Here is a 14,604-nt window from a genome sequence, read left to right on the forward strand (position 1 = left end):
GGAAGTAACCTGTTCCGCGCAGAGGGAGCAGCAGGGAGGGAACGAGCGGACTCGGCCAACAGGCGCGTGGCACCCCCCCCCCCCAGCGGCATGCACCCAGGGCGGACCGCCCCCACCACCCCCCCTTGGTACGCCACTGCTCCCATGTCTTTTGACCAAACCTTGCAACCCCATTTTCACCATTGTCTTGTATCTGGTCTGAACCTTTGTCCTCCTCCGACACCAGTCCCACTTCTATGCCGTTCTCCCACTAAAATGTTTCCAGGTCTTTTGGATACAGGTTTTTGCTTTTTCTGCCCTCTGCCCACACAGTTGTGCTTGCATTTTTGCAGTATCTTTTGTTTTTATCTATTTAGACTTGCTTACACCTTTTCTCAGATGAGTTATATGCATCTTCATTAGGTATATTTTTGTCCCCAGAGGGCTTACAATCTAAGGAGTTGATATGCAGCCAACAGCGCTCACCATTTTGCTGAGTTCTTTCAGCATTATGCCCCGGAACTTTAATGCCGAGCCATGTCCGGGTTTCAGCACTGAATTTCCAGGTTTCTGGAGCTGGCACTTAACCAGCTATGGGTTATCACATAAGGAGAGGACTGACTTTTATGTGGGAACTTTGGCTGGTTAAGTGATGAATATTGACACTTAACTGGCAAAGTGCCAACTCTGCCCGCGGATCACCCCCAAAATAGCTGGTTTTGCTTTAAGTGCTAACCAGTCATTTTCAGTGGCACTAACTTTGAACAAGCGATTTAACCAGCCAGGAGCTATTTCTGGCTGGTTAAACTGCTTTGAATATTGATTCATAAGTTTGTACCCGAGACAACGGAGGGCCGGTTTTTACCGCATGTGGGGAAAAGGGCATTTTTTTTTCAATGGGCCGGGAAAAGGGCCTACGGTAAAATTGAAACCAGATCATCTATTTACGGCCTGAGCCCTTAACACCACCCATTGATCTAGCAGTAAGGACTCACAAGCTACATGCACGATGACAGGTCGGCGAGTACCAAATCCAGAATTACTGCCAGGGGGTGTGCTAGCCTGGCAGTAGTCTCATTTTGCCATGTGCTGCATGCACATAGAGCCTACCGCGCCTTTTAAAAAGGGCCCCTAAGTGATTGGCCCATGGTCACAAAATGCAGCAGCAAGATTTGAACCAAGTTTCCCTGTTGGTCAATCCAGTGCTCTAACCACTAGGCTACTCCTCATTGAGGTCCTGTCAGATCTAATCAGCTACCTGCAAGGATCATGCAAAAATCAATTCAGAATGGGTGTTGGTAGGTGAGAGGAAGGTAATAAACAGAGAAATAAACAAAGAAATACAGCTTTTGGTTTATAAAGGGTTAGAATCCTTATTAAGTCCTGTTTGTTGTGTGTCAAAATATTCAATCATTCTTATTTCAAAAGTCTTACGTTCCTGTAGTGTTTTAAAATTACCTTTCAGTATTCTTACTGTGAAATCACTGGTGCAGTGTTCTGGTCTTGTGAAGTGTTGGCCCACAGGGGTGGGGGCTTGACTGGCACCGGCTATTTTCATGTGATGTCTGTGCAGATTGAATCTTGTCTTAAGCATCTGGCCTGTTTCTCCAATATAGCATCCTTCGTTACATTTTTTACACTGAATGATATATACCACATTGGAAGATGAGCATGTAAAATAGTCCTTTATGTTGAATATTTTTCCTTTGTGAATGACTGTGGGGTCTTGTGAAATGTTTTGGCATAGTTTGCAGCTGGCTGTGTTACACGGAAACGTGCCCTTTTCTTTTTCCATCTGTGTTGGAAGTCAGTCAAGCCCCCCCCCTGTGGGCCAACACTTCACAAGACCAGAACACTGCATCAGTGATTTCACAGTAAGAATACTGAAAGGTAATTTTAAAACAATACAGGAACGTAAGACCTTTGAAATAAGAATGATTGAATATTTTGACACACAACAAACAGGACTTAATAAGGATCTGGGTTTTCTAACCCATTATAAACCATAAGCTGTATTTCTCTGTTTATTTCTCTGTTTATTACACTCCTCTCACCTACCAACACCCATTCTGTTAGAATATCAATGAAATCCTTTGATGTCCCCATTCATACCCCCACCCTCCCACTCTGTCAGACTGTCAAAGTAATGCTTTGATGTTTCTCTTATATATACTATCTGCTACCACATTTGCTTATTTCCGATCTGACGAAGAAGGGCAACCTTTGAAGGCTAATCAAGAAATGTATTAAGTTATGTCCAATAAAAAAGGTATCATCTTATTTTCTTTTCCATGTTTTATTTTGTTTGATTTCTATTGATAACCTTATCTCTTGCTAAACTATGCAAAGAACTTGTCTTGATTTTAGCTAATCATCAAATTATCCCAACTGACTCTGTACCGTGCATCTTGTTCCCATCGTATATCTGCTTGTGGTCCCTCAGCTATATGGTAGGCCGGATTGTAGAAAATCTTTAGCATCATATCTACGTTAGTTGAATGCTCTAACGCATGCTTATTAGGTGTGTCATTGGTATTATACTAACTTTGTATTATATCTCTGGTATTTGAATTCCAGTGATGTTAAATGTGTATATATTTGATCCTGTTTCACGGTAGTTCTATTGTTAGGTTTCAATTTACTCTTTTCAAGTTTACCTTATTTATTGTATATAGTTTATTCTTGGCTATTTTACTATTGTTATGCTATGAACAAAATTGTACACCACCTTGGATGAATCTCTTCATAAATCCCAATAAAAATAAATAAATAAATATTCAGTGCTGGCCAGTTAAGTGGAAACTGGCCAAAGATAGACCAGATATTTCAGAGACTGAATTTGGCCACCAAACGTAGCCGGCGAAGCGCTGAATATTAGCAGCTGGCTATATCACGTGTTATAGCCAGTTATCCACTAAGCGCTGACTGCAAATATTCATTGGGAAATAAGCGGCTATCTCCTGCTGAATATTCACGGATAGCTGGTTAAACACTATTTAATTGGCCAGGAGTTTGTTCCTTGCCGGTTAAATAGAGCTGCGTATCAGGCTGACTGTGTTTAAGATGGAGATTTTTGCCTTAGTAAAAAGGGTATAATAGATTATAAACACTAGAACTGGGGCCCACAACCCAGCCTGATCTTCAGGATTTCCACAAGATCTACTTTCATGCAATGGAAGCAGTGAATGTAAATAAATCTCATACATATTCATTGTAGAAATCCTGAAAACGAGGCTGGTTTGTGGACCTCAGGGACTGGATTTGAGAACCCCTGCACTAGGGTTTTCTAAAGATGGCCAATAGGATCGAAGGTCACACCTTGGATTACGGCATGAAGCCAGGAAGATCTCAATGGGACTAGAAGTAATGGATCACTCAACATCCACCTCTTCAGTCTGTCAGCATCTAGTTCCGAAAACTCATCCATCCTGGGCAGAACTCTTGTTTCAACTCCCTGCAGGCAGTAAATTCGTTTACTTATTTGAAATAAACAGCTGGAAATCACAAAAAGTCTTCCTTTTATAGGTTGGGCTAACTGTTTAGTAATGTATGGAATATGGCTATATTCTGTGGGGACTCTGGGGTGCAACTCCAACCATGGACTACCCTGTGACTGGGACATTCCCCCCCAGACACATATGTAATGTACACATGTAAGTGCTGCTGTTTACCTCTGGATATCTCTACTATAATAAAAGGCACCTTCAACGTTCTGAAGCTCACTCCGTGGCTTCAAGTGAAGGGTTCGTTAGGATCGTTAGGTTAGTCGTTCAATCACCATCTCTCTCGGCCCCGCCCTTGCGCCTCTGATAGGTCCGCCGCCCTCGATGTCATCACGTTTTGACGTCGAGGGCGGCGGACCTATCAGAGGCACGAGGGTGGGGCCGACAGAGATGGTTACAGAGCGACGAACATGAAGAAAAAAAAACCCCTTCATTTCAGCCATGGAGTCAGCTTCACCACGTTGCAGGTGGGCGGCTGGAGGGGAGGGAAAGAGAGGGGGCAACTACCCTGGAACAGGGAGGGAGGGAGAGAGGGGGAGCAACAACGCTGAAACTAACTTGGAGGGGGGCCAGACGGACACAGTAACTGGGATGGAGGGAGGGGGGACCCAGGGAGGGGGGGGGGAAACGACCCTGGAACAGGTGGGTGGAAGGAAGGGACAGCGGACACTGGAACTTGGAGGGGGGCGGACCCTTGAACTTAGAGGAGGGCCAATCCCTGGAACTTAGAGGGGGGTCAGGCGGACCCAGAAACTGGGAGGGGGACCCTGAAACTGGGGGGGGGGGGGGAACGACCCTGGAACTGGGTGGGTGGGAGGGAGGGAGAGTGGACACTGGACCTTGCAGGGGGGTGGACCCTGAAACTGGGAGGGAGGGGGCCCCTGGCACAAACGCTCATTCTCACTCACACACACACTCTCGCACACATTCTCACTCTTTCTGGCACACACACTCACACATTCACTCTCGCTCTGTCACACACACACATTCACTCTTTCTGTATCACACACTCAATCTCACACACACTGTAAAACACACACACTCCGAGGAAAACCTTGCTAGCGCCAGTTTCATTTCTGTCAGAAACGGGCTTTTTTTTCCTAGTGTTTATATAAAATAATGAACATCAGTACTAATCCAATATGTGCCTAAATTACTTAATCCTCTAACAGCTACCATTCATCCATCCTATATTCATCCAACACATATTCTCTAACCATGCTATTTCATTCCACACCACTGTCTGCTGAATCACTTCCTGTTCCCAAATCAATCACTATTACATGAATTGATAAACACAAAATAACTAAACAGTTACATTTCCATTTGTTTTATCAATGCTCGTTAGTTTGATCTTTCCATAATTGGGAAACGTTTTTTCAACTCCAAAATGCTGAACAATAAAGTTCTTATAAGGCTTGAATGCTGCTTTAATCTCTTGGTTGTTGATTAACGCTGGATCTGTTATTGTAAAAAATCTTAAAGTTATTCCAGAGTCTTAAAGTCATTCTGCAGCCACTCTGTGATAATCTAACAAAGTAGCTGCTGAGCATCAATTAACGCTGTGGATCAGCTCAACCCACGGCGAGAAGGAAAGCCCAGAACTGATCTTCAACTCCGTTCAACAGTTCAGATTGAATCAACTCAGTTCTTAATCTTCAACAACCAAAAGATTAAAGCAGCGTTCAAGCCTTATAAGAGGGAAGGCATCGGTGTCAGTTGCAAGTAGTATGTGGGAATCGCTGCCGTAGACCCTATGAAGAGCCAGATAAATGTTAAGGTAAATGCAGGGGAGGGGGAGCAATGTGCTTTGGGAAGGAAGTGTGTGTATGCAACTTTTCATTATATTTAGCAGTTTTAAAAAAAATTGCCTGCACAGTGGAAATGTGCTAGTACCAAGCCATTCAGCCCAGAGGTGCGATTGTGTGATTAAAATTTTTAATACCACGATTAGCTTTGATTATAATTTATCATCATTGCCCACCCCTGATACCTGCGCACATTCGGGTGTATACCACTCACAGAAAACAAGGCCAGATCAGAACTGTGATGGATTCCAGTGCTCAGTTTCAAGGAATCTCACTCAACAATGTACTCTCTGGGCCCTGACATGATCAACAGCCTATTAGGGGTTCTAATCCACTTCAGAAACCAGTCACTTGCAACAGCAGCTGACATACCGCAAATGTTCTACTATTTTGTTGTACACCCTGACTACAGAAACTATTTGAGCTTCCTATCGTACCATAGTAACATGGTAAATGACGGCAGATAATGACCTGAATGGTCCATCCAGTCTGCCCAAGATACTTTTTGGAGTTGAAAAAATGTTTCCCAACTATGGAAAGATCAAACTAATGAGCATTGATAAAACAAATGGAAAATTAACTGTTTAGTTATTTTGTGTTTATCAATTCATGTAATAGTGATTGTTTTGGGAACAGGAAGTGATTCGGCACAGAGTGGTGTGGAATGAAATAGCATGGTTAGAGATTATGTGTTGGATGAATATGGGATGGATGAATGGTAGCTGTTAGAGGATTAAGTAATTTAGGCACATATTGGATTAGTACTGATGTTTAATAAAGTGTATATTTGATGTAACATCATAATTGTCTGGAGTGATAGTGTTAAATATTGTATTGTTTTGACTCTGGATTCAATAATAGTGCTCCCTATTTTCTGAACAAAATATATAAAATAATGACCTCAATTATAATTATTGTGCACAAATAGTCCCTTATGCAGTCAGCCAGCTGCTGGTAGCCTCATTGGCTCTAGATCCATGACTAGCTGAAACAGGCGCTAGGTTTCAAATTGGTTTACTTGTTTTATCCGGGCCATTTTCCTGGTCGGAACGTTCAGCCGGTTTCACCAGAGCTTTTATTTGTTTTTATGTTATCTGTGTCTTTGCTAGGATTTAATTTATCCAGTTCTTCATGTTGAGGTGTACTGCAGACTGGCAGTAGATGTACTAATTAAAAATAATATATCCTCGAGGGGTTAAACTTACAACTCTAGACATCTAAATGGTGGCGTTTAGGGCACTCCAAGGGTGGTGACACATAGTTATTGAACTTATTCATTTAAGCAGTGATATTTGGTGGTTAGACGTAAAAAGTTATGTAGGCAGTTTTAGAACCATCTGTATAACTGGATGCGGCCAGTATGGGTTAGATTCAGTATATGCGCCTTGTGAGAAGGAAGGCATTCTAGCGATCTGGAGTTGGGAAGGCACAGTGGTGTGTTGAAACCCTAGTAAGGCCTCCCTGAGGCATCCAACAGTGAGCCCTTTTTTTACTGCAGTAAGCACGTGTGTATACTCATATAAGGACCTTTATATAAGTAAACACAGAGAATACACAAATATATTTACATCTTCTTTAAAACCGATGAACATTTAAATGGAAGAATTTTTGCGCTATTGGGCCTGGGTCTGGGTGTCTATTATATAAAGACCTGTGGGCAGCTATGCTATTTTCATAAAAGTCTATTGTTACAAACCCCTAATTTGATAAAGACTGAAAATGGAAGTACTCAAAATTCAATGGGTATAAAATATACCGTATTTTAATGCATAAGGTTCTCTTATTCTCCCATGCCTTGCCTCTATATACCATCTCACTCATTCCAGTCTCTAAATGATAATAGGCTAATTATACCACATCCCTCTACAGCAAAATGGGAATCAACCTGATCTACTGCCTTCCACTTCCTTTCACCTGCTCTATTGAATTCTCTCGCTACATCTTTGGCTAGAAAGGTCATACTCTCTATTTCGTACATCCCTGAAGACTTATCTTTTCCAGCTGGCATTATGGTTTATGGTTTATTTGAACTTTTTATACCGCCCAAACTAACAGAACTGGGAAGTGTACAATCACTAAAATTCAAAAAGAACTACAAATTTGTGATAGGAGAGAAAACATACTCACAAGGGAACAGAAAACATCCAAACCACAGTAAAGAAAAGAAAAGAGAATAAAAATTAAATCGATAACTATTTCACTGGGAAGCCGCTGATGAAAGGAAAGACCAGGGCCAGTCTTAGGCAGGGGTGACAGGGGCGGTTACACAGGGCCTCGCACTCCTAGGGGCCCTGCATTTCTGGCACAACTGTCCTCCTGTCTCGGAACACCTCCCTGCTTCGTACCTTAATGTGCATCCACATGTTAGTAAAGAGCATCAGGCAGCGGCAGCGATTTTCATATCCTGTCAGCTGCCGATCCCAGAGCCTCCTCGCTGCTGCATCCCATCCCCTTTTGATGTCAATTCCTGCTTCCGCAAGGGTAAGATACAGCAGCGAGGAGGCTCTGGGCTCGGCAGAACTGGTCTGCGCAGGGTCCCGCAATTACTTAGACTGGCCCCGGGAAAGACCCTCACCCAACTCCCTGGTCAGTACCAAACGCCTGACCAAAAAGCTGCGTTTTTAGCACATTTTTAAATTCTTTCAATGAGGAAATACCACAAAGAATTAAAGGCAAATTATTCCATATTCTGTTATATTCTGTTATATTCCATATTCTGTTAATATTAAGGAAGGACCGTCCTTCCTTGTTAATTTGTACAGCGCTGCGTAACCCTAGTAGTGCTCTAGAAATGTTAAGTAGTAGTAGTAGTACTGTTAGGTTGTTCCTGTAATGGGAGAGATAGCCTTGTAGGCAATAAGGGATATGAACGAGTATGTCTATCTTCTCTTTTGATGGGTTGGCTGGCCTTTCCTATTAATTTATGGAGTTCTTTTCCTTGTCTTTTAACTATTTTTAAATTGTAAAGCGCTTCGATTTGTTCTCAATAGAGGTGGTACAGAGAGGCATAATCGAATGTTGCCGGCAAAATAGATGGCCGGCGATCTATTTTGGTGGCGGCGCTACAGCTGGCCGGAACCGTATTATCGAAAAAGATGGCCAGCCATCTTTTTTTTTCGATAATACGGTTTAGCCCAGCCAAATGCCAGAGTTCACCGGGTTTGAGATCGCCGGTTTTGTTTTTCAGCGATAATGGAAAAAAATGCCAGCCATCTCAAACCCAGTGAAATCCAAGGCATTTGGTCATGGGAGGAGCCAGCATTTGTAGTGCACTGGTCCCCTTGACATGCCAGGACACCAACCGGGCACCCTAGGGGGCACTTCTAAAAATGTTTTAAAAAATATACAAATAGCTCCCAGGTGCATAGCTCCCTTACCTTGGGTGCTGAGCCCCCCAAATCCCCCCCAAACCCACTCCCCACAACTCTACACCATTACCATAGCCCTTATGGGTGAAGGGGGGCACCTACATGTGGGTACAGTGAGTTTTGGGGAGGTTGGAGGGTCAACACTTAGCACCACAAGTGTAACAGGTGGGGGGGGGGGGTGGACCTGGGTCTGCCTGCCTGAAGTGCACTGCACCCATTAAAAACTGCTCCAGGGACTTGCATACTGCTGTCAGGGAGCTGGGTATGATATTTGAGGCTGGCATACAGGCTGGTAAAAAAAGGTTTTTATTTTTATTTTTTTAGTGTGGGAGGGGGGTTGGTGACCACTGGGGGACCATGAGGAGGTCATCCCCCATTCCCTCCGGTGGTCATCTGGTGAGTTGGGGCACCTTTTTGAGGCTTGGTCGTGAAAATAAAAGGACCAAGTAAACCCGGTGAAATACTGCTTAACGCCACTTTTTTTTTCCATTATCCGCGAAAGTCGGCCATCTGGTAGCCACGCCCATGCCCGCCCATGTCCTGCCTTCGCAATGCCGCCAACACGCCCCCTTGAACTTTCGCTGGCAAGGCAACGGGAAAGCAGTGAGGCTGTCAAAAAAGCCGCTTTCGATTATACCGATTTCGCCGCTTTTGGGAAATCGCCGGCCATCTCCCGATTTATGTCGGGAAATGGCCGGCGATCACTTTCAAAAATAAGCCTGATAGTAAACCAATAATCATAAATGCATTAAAAATCCTGGGATGGCCTTTCAGCATGGTTTAAGCAGACATTAGCTTTTCCTGTTTCAACCATGCTGAATAATAACCCCATTTAAAAAATCTTGGTAATAGAGGTCATTTTAGAACAGTTGCATGAAGTTGTACATGTAAAGTTTGCAGTGCCGCTTCTAAGGGGGTATGTTCTGGGTGTGTTTTGGGATACAGCAAAACATATACATGAATTTTTGATTTTCTATTAGAATGCAAGTATATCACAAAAATTTCCACATTGGCTTCTGCACCATCTCTGAGTTACTCATAAGTGAGAACTGCTTGTTTCGACCTCAGATTCCGAGGAGGAATTGAAGAGGAAACTTTGCTTAACCTTCTGGTATTTAAAATGATCTGAAAAATGTAAAAATTAGACTTTATGTTTATTTGGATTTTGATTGATCACCAATTCATGGTGGAGCCAAATCTCAGTGATTTACAAAATTATAAGAGAAACAGGAAAGGAACATACTTAAAATGAGTGGAGTGGAGGAGTGGCCTAGTGGTTAGGGTGGTGGACTTTGGTCCTGGGGAATTGAGGAACTGAGTTCAATTCCCACTTCAGGCACAGGCAGCTCCTTGTGACTCTGGGCAAGTCACTTAACCCTCCATTGCCCCAGGTACAAATAAGTACCTGTATACAATATGTAAGCCGCATTGAGCCTGCCATGAGTGGGAAAGCACAGGGTACAAATGTAACAAAAAAAAAAAAGGACAGAACACAGTCACTTGAAAGGAATGCTACGAGCATACTACCTCATACAAAATTCATGCTAATATCAAGTAAAAAACTAGAAAATATAGCAAAACAAAAAAAGTTTATCAATTCTAATTCTGATTTTCCATTGCTAGTGCCAACCCAGATCAAAGGCTAGAGTGAAAAGATGTGTTCTACAGGTTAATTTTAAATTGTTTCAGGGAAGACTCAGATTGCAAGATTAGGGGTAGATTATTCTAAAGGTATGATGCAAGAAAATAGAAAGCAGAAGATCATGTAATTTACCAACCTGCCTGAGAAAGTGAGGGAAGTACTAATCTATGATCACTGAGAGATCGCAGGAGTCTTGCAGGGACAAAAGATGAAGTAAGATGAGATAGATAGTTGGGAATTCCATCACAGAGGGCCCTAAAAGTTAAAACTAAAATCTTGAACTGAATTCGAAATTGTACCAGGAGCCGACTGCTCACCAAGCACTTCAGAAAAACATTTCAGTTTTGGAGAAGCACCTACAAAAGTTGAAAATTAAAGTATCTTGTTCTTGGACCCTCCAAAAGTGTCCCAAGAACCTTAGAGCAAGTCCCACCCCTCCCCAAATCAGTGGAAACCCTCTGAGTTTCATGGGGTGCATAGTAGTCCTACAGCTCCCTCACATGTCCTCTTGTCCAATTAAAGTGTGGAAGGGAGGGTCACACATCAGTTCGCATCCTGTTCAAACTTCTTCTACTAACCTATAAATGTACTCACTCTGCTGCTCCTCAGTATCTCTCTACACTCGTCCTTCCCTACACCCCTTCCCTTGCACTCCGCTCCATGGATAAATCCTTTTTATCTGTTCCCTTCTCCACTACTGCCAACTCCAGACTTCGCGCCTTCTGTCTCGCTGCACCCTACGCCTGGAATAAACTTCCTGAGCCCCTACGTCTTGCCCCATCCTTGGCCACCTTTAAATCTAGACTGAAAGCCCATCTCTTTAACATTGCTTTTGACTCGTAACCACTTGTATCCACTCGCCTCCACCTACCCTCCTCTCCTCCTTCCTATACACATTGATTGATTTACTTGCTTGGACTGTCTTTCTTCTATGTTTGTGCAGCGCTGCGTACACCTTGTAGTGCTATAGAAATGCTAAATAGTAGTAGTAGTAGTAGTTCTTGAACCTGAACTTGGTTTTGCTTCACAAACTCCAGGATGAAAGAAGTCCAGAAGTCTGAAACTAGGTCAAAGGAGAGAGTAGATACAAAATCTGCCCCAGGAGAAGACTGAACCACTTTGCATGGAGTTGAGGGAGGATTGGGACTGAGGTCATCCCATTCTCTCTCCAATAAAACTATTCATCTTCTGAAAATTTGTGACACTCCTGGCAATATATTTTATTAGATTTCACAATGGATCCACACCCTGAAGAGTTTACAACTTAATTAGTTACCTGCCGTGTTTATAGATAAGCTAATTTGCTGCTGTCACATCTAGAGCCTCAGAGGAAGTGCCTGGGATTAGGTATGAAGCACAGGAGTTAGGGAGAATAACTTTCTAAAGAGTGTCAAGGTTGTGAAAATAGATCTATGTGTGCCAAATTACAATATTGTTTTATAAAAGACTGAGGGCCTCTTTTACAAAGCCTCGCTGCCAATTCTCGATGCGGCAAATGAGAAGAAACCCATTCAATTCCTATGGGTTTCCTCTCATTTGCCACGTGGGAATCACTAGCGCCAGGGCCACCGGGTGGGGGGCAAAATTCCCCGGGCCCCGGGGTCTGAACCGTTTTTGGCACAATGCAATAAATGAGACAGACCGTGGCGCCACATCAGTGCGTCTGCTCCTCCCCGGCCTCCAGGGGGGGGGGGCCCAGCACCGGGATCTGGTGGCAGCCCAAGAATGAGTGAGGGGCAGCAGCGGCAGCTACATTCCGGGTTGGGGGGGGGGGGCCCAGCAGCTGCGTCCCGAGTGGGGGAGGGCCTGGTGACAGTGGCCATGTCCTGGGCCCGACTCTGTCTCTCGGTGGCCCTGGTTTCATGAATATGGGTTGGGTGCTGCTCTATAGACCAATAATTAAATGTATTAAGGTTTGGTACTAGTGATATTGTGCTTTTGTATGCTTTCTCCATTTCTTCTGAAATTATGATTTTTCTTCTATACTGTACAAGATGATGGTTTTGATCACCTGAAATATGGAAAGGATTACAGGGTGAAGTCTTCACCTTATCCAGAATTTGTTTTACCTTCATTTATACAACAAATTTGAGTTCAATGTGGCTTACAAAAAACAGTATAGGACACATAACAAAGAATAATGCATAAGAAAGTAATTTGTTGTAAGAATCCAAATTTACAATACAGTATCATAAACATACTGGGATAGCTATGGATGTATAACATTTAGAAAATCTATTTTGAATGAGAACACACACACACACACAGACACAGACACACACATGGCTATATTCTATTTATGGCAATAAAAAGTCTACGCAGAAAAAAATACGCCTAGACATATTCCCTAAAGTATGCCTAAATTTTATAGCATAGGCTTAAATTTCCACACGGTATATAGAATGAGTCGAGCCCCGTGGAAGTGCTATTTTGTCGTATGCTACCCATGCCTTGCCTCAGTTTCGTAAAAGTACCCCTTAGTGTGTGCTAAATGATAAGATGCCCATAGGAATATAATGGGTGTGTTATCATTTAGCACATGCTAAATCCATTGGTACTTGTTAGTAAAAGGACCCCCCCTCCCAATTTTGTTTTGGTGCGTGGGCATGTCAGGGGTTGGAGAGTGGGCGATTCTGTGCTAATTACTTTGCGCAGCTACATTGCTGCATGCTAACCAATTTAGGGGTCTTTTTACTAAGGCGCATAGGCACCTATGAGCGTCCAATGCATGTCAAATTGGAACTACTGCTCAGCTACCACTTGCCCTGGATCTGGATGGCAATTCCATTTTTGACGCGTGTCCAAAACATGTGGTAGAAAATATTTTCTATTTTCTACCGCTTGGCGCTTACCCGGCTTAGTCTATAAAGTATGCCTAAATGAAGGCATACTTTATAGAATAGGCCAAGGCCGACGAGAGACTGGGCCAGGCCCGGGACAAGGCTGCCCCCAGGGCCTCCCCACCCGAGGTCGCTGGGCCCCCCCTCCACCCGCCACCAAGCCCTCTCTCCACCCCCGGGCCCTCTGCACACACCTTAAGCGCCTCACCTTCGAAAGCGCAGCAAGCAGCAGCAGACCACTCCTTACTTCCGTGTCTCACCCTTGCCCGGGCCTGTGGAATTTTGTCCCCCCCTGCCCCCCCTCTCGGCGGCCCTGCATGAAACCATGTTTTTTGCATGATTTTATATGTATTTTGTAAATTTCAGAAAGAAATACTCGTGATTACAAGCAGTTACCATTTTTGAGTATCCTTATTTGTAATGAATGTGATCACATTAAAACCAGGTTTTATTTTAAAAAAAGAAACACCACCCTACAGCTCATAATAGCTATCTGTTTTTTGACAGCTGTAATCTGTTCATGCTGACGTGAAGATTGCATATGAATCAACTTTTATGGCTAAGGTGTGTTTGTTCCTCACTAGAAGATTTGAATGTATGGGCTGTTGTTTTATGAAAAGGATTTTTATTGAGGGGTTATCCAGCATGCGCTCTCAAAACAGTTTATTGATAGACAACATGTTCTAACTGAAAACATCTGTTACATAGAAACAGAGAAATAATGGCAGATGAATTATCCAATTTTCCCTGCCACACCAACCTCTGAGTGCTACAGACACTTTTCCCTTAGAGATCCTATGTGCCTGATGCGTATGTTGAATTAGAAATCTCATTCCCAAGAAAACTGGGTACTTTAGCCCACATTTTGGGCAAAGTAATCTGCCCTCACAACCACTGACTTTCCCAGGGGGAGTTCCCAGCATGTTTTGGAGCAGATTGTGGAGTCAGCTGCGATTCACATGAAAGGCTTAACCAAGCTACTAAGATGGCGTCCGAGTAAGACACGCCAGGGGGAGCTCCATACTTCCAGGGCGGTCGGGCGAAACGGCGGACGGCTCCTGGCCCAAGCAAGATGCGACTGCCGGCGGGAGCTCCAGGCTTCGAGGGTGAAGCCGGGCAGACGACTCCCCGCCGAGCGAGACACGCCGGCAGGAGCCCAAGGCCTGGAGGACAAAGCCGAACCAGGCAGCGGACAGCGCCCTGACCTAGGTGAGGCGCACCAGGGGAGCTCCAGGCCAGGGGGCCGAAGCCTGAGGTGGGCAGTGGACGGTGCTCCCTTTCTGAGCGGGACGTGCCTGCGGATGCTCTGGGCTCGAGAAGGCAGGGACGAGCGGAGAAGCGAACAGTGCCCCCAGCCGAGACGGTAACCGGCGGAGTCGGCGAGCGGCTCAGCTGCCGCCCCCAGAGCGTGGAGGGATGGCCAAACTGCGTGGGGTTTGCATGGCGATGGTCGCACGCCCGGCA

The 14,604-nt window shown here is 44.2% G+C and overlaps 1 protein-coding gene across 1 annotated transcript in view; it reads left to right on the plus strand.

Moving 5' to 3' along the window:
- Window positions 1–5,011: 5,011 nt before the first annotated feature.
- LOC115464971 overlaps window positions 5,012–14,604 on the plus strand; it is an 87,027-nt gene continuing 77,434 nt past the window's right edge. Inside the window, exon 1 of the mRNA XM_030195366.1 lies at window positions 5,012–5,262. The gene's annotated coding sequence lies outside the window, so the exon portion shown is untranslated. The remainder of the gene's footprint in view (window positions 5,263–14,604) is intronic.

This window comes from Microcaecilia unicolor, chromosome 3 (genome assembly GCF_901765095.1).
Source record: "Microcaecilia unicolor chromosome 3, aMicUni1.1, whole genome shotgun sequence".
NCBI lineage: Eukaryota > Metazoa > Chordata > Amphibia > Gymnophiona > Siphonopidae > Microcaecilia > Microcaecilia unicolor.